The sequence below is a fragment of the Perkinsus marinus genome, assembly GCF_000006405.1.
Source record: "Perkinsus marinus ATCC 50983 genomic scaffold scf_1104296937816, whole genome shotgun sequence".
NCBI classification, from domain to species: Eukaryota; Perkinsozoa; order Perkinsida; family Perkinsidae; genus Perkinsus; species Perkinsus marinus.
The window spans coordinates 1-2,432 of record NW_003213701.1 but is presented as its reverse complement, the minus strand read 5'-3'; the positions used below and the strand labels follow the sequence as shown (position 1 = coordinate 2,432).

The following is a 2,432-nucleotide window of genomic DNA, read 5'->3' as shown; positions in this document are numbered from 1 at the left end:
AATTCTCATCAATGTTCCTCAAATGTCATGCGCATCAGTTCGTTCGCATCCTACTCGTTCATAATGTCCATCGGAGCCGCTATGAGGATTCGAAGGCGAGGCTGCTCAGATGTCTTGGAAACCCAAACGCCATCAGACATACTTCAGCGGCAGGATTCGAACCTGCGCAGGCATAGCCTAGTGGATTTCGAGTCCACCTCCTTAACCACTCGGACACGCTGTCTGGAAGGCGCAGAGGATCTCATCTCTACCCATGAGAATCGCCACCCTGTTCATGTTGCTAGGGGAGTGGCTCACAGCATCGCGGAGCACCTCAGCAAGGACGATGATATTTAGCTGACTCGCATTCTTGCATACGTAGCCCAGCGCTTTGACAAGAACGTCGGCGTAGTAATGGTATCGTTCGCACTCTTCGTAAGAGGTCTCTTCCCAAATGATGGCTGCAACGACAGCGAATTCGCTGAAATGGTAGGGCTTATATAGGATAAGAGTCTAGAGGTAGATACATTTTTTAGGATATACATCAATTCTCATCAATGTTCCTCAAATGTCATGCGCATCAGTTCGTTCGCATCCTACTCGTTCATAATGTCCATCGGAGTCGCTATGAGGATTCGGAAGCGAGACTGCTCAGATGTCTCGAAAACCCATACGCCATCAGACATACGACAGCCTCAGGATTCGAACCTGCGCAGGCAGAGCCTAATGGATTTCAATTCCATCTCCTTAACCACTCGGACACGCTGTCTGGAAATTTCGAAAGATCTCATCTCTGCCGATGAGAATCGCCGCCCTGTTCATGTTGCTAGGGGAGTCCCTCACAGCATCGCGGAGTACCTCTGCAAGTACGATGACATTTAGCTGACTTGCATTCTTGCGTACGTAGCCCAACGCTTTGACAAGAACGTCGGCGAAGTAATGACATCGTTCGCACTCTTCATATGAGGTCTTTTCCCAAATGACGGCTGCAACGACAGCGAATCCGATGAAATGGTAGGGCTTATATAGGATAAAAGTCTAGAGGTAGATACATTTTTTAGGATATACATCAATTCTCATCAATGTTCCTCAAATGTCATGCGCATCAGTTCGTTCGCATCCCACTCGCTCATAATGTCCATCGGAGTCGCTATGAGGATTCGAAAGCGAGACTGCTCAGATGTCTTGAAACCCATACGCCATCAGACATACGACAGCGGCAGGATTCGAACCTGCGCAGACAGAGCCTAATGGAGTTCAAGTCCATCTCCTTAACCACTCGGACACGCTGTCTGGAAGACGCAGACAATCTCATCTCTGCCCATGAGAATCGCCACTCTGTTCATGTTGCTAAGGGAGTGGCTCACGGCATCGCGGAGCAACTCAGCAAGGACGATGATATTTAGCTGACTCGCATTCTTGCATACGTAGCCCAGCGCTTTGACAAGAACGTCGGCGTAGTAATGGTATCGTTCGCACTCTTCGTAAGAGGTCTCTTCCCAAATGATGGCTGCAACGACAGCGAATTCGCTGAAATGGTAGGGCTTATATAGGATAAGAGTCTAGAGGTAGATACATCTTTTAGGATATACATCAATTCTCATCAATGTTCCTCAAATATCATGCGCATCAGTTCGTTCGCATCCTACTCGTTCATAATGTCCATCGGAGTCGCTATGAGGATTCGAAGGCGAGGCTGCTCAGATGTCTTGAAAACCCAAACGCCATCAGACATACGACAGCGGCAGGATACGAACCTGCGCAGGCATAGCCTACTGGATTTCGAGTCCACCTCCTTAACCACTCGGACACGCTGTCTGAAAGACGCAGAGGATCTCATCTCTGCCCATGAGAATCGCCACCCTGTTCATGTTGCTAGGGGAGTGGCTCACAGCATCGCGGAGCACCTCAGCAAGGACGATGATATTTAGCTGACTCGCATTCTTGCATACGTAGCCCAGCGCTTTGACTAGATACATTTCTTGGGATATACATCAATTCTCATCAATGTTCCTCAAATGTCATGCGCATCAGTTCGTTCGCATCCTACTCGTTCATAATGTCCATCGGAGTCGCTATGAGGATTCGAAAGCGAGACTGCTCAGATGTCTTGAAAGCCCATACGCCATCAGACATACGACAGCGGCAGGATTCGAGCCTGCGCAGGCAGAGCCTAATGGATTTCAAGATCATCTCCTTAACCACTCGGACACGCTGACCGGAAGTTCCGAAAGATCTCATCTCTCCCGATGAGAATCGCCGCCCTGTTCATGTTGCTAGGGGAGTCCCTCACAGCCTCGCGGAGTACCTCTGCAAGGACGATGATATTTAGCTGACTCGCATTCTTGCGTACGTAGCCCAACGCTTTGACAAGAATGTCGGCGAAGTAATGACATCGTTCGCACTCTTCATATGAGGTCTTTTCGCAATGACGGCTGCAACGACAGCGAATC

At 49.1% G+C, this 2,432-nt stretch overlaps 5 non-coding genes across 5 annotated transcripts; all 5 read right to left on the bottom strand.

Moving 5' to 3' along the window:
• Positions 1–141: 141 nt before the first annotated feature.
• On the bottom strand, positions 142–223 carry Pmar_PMAR018847. The gene has a single exon. It is a non-coding gene; the product is annotated as a tRNA-Ser (tRNA).
• A 443-nt stretch (positions 224–666) lies between these two features.
• On the bottom strand, positions 667–748 carry Pmar_PMAR018846. The gene has a single exon. It is a non-coding gene; the product is annotated as a tRNA-Ser (tRNA).
• Positions 749–1,190: 442 nt separating this feature from the next.
• Positions 1,191–1,272, bottom strand: Pmar_PMAR018845. Its single transcript has one exon. It is a non-coding gene; the product is annotated as a tRNA-Ser (tRNA).
• A 443-nt stretch (positions 1,273–1,715) lies between these two features.
• Positions 1,716–1,797, bottom strand: Pmar_PMAR018844. The gene has a single exon. It is a non-coding gene; the product is annotated as a tRNA-Ser (tRNA).
• A 319-nt stretch (positions 1,798–2,116) lies between these two features.
• Pmar_PMAR018843 lies at positions 2,117–2,198 on the bottom strand. Its single transcript has one exon. It is a non-coding gene; the product is annotated as a tRNA-Ser (tRNA).
• Positions 2,199–2,432: the final 234 nt, after the last annotated feature.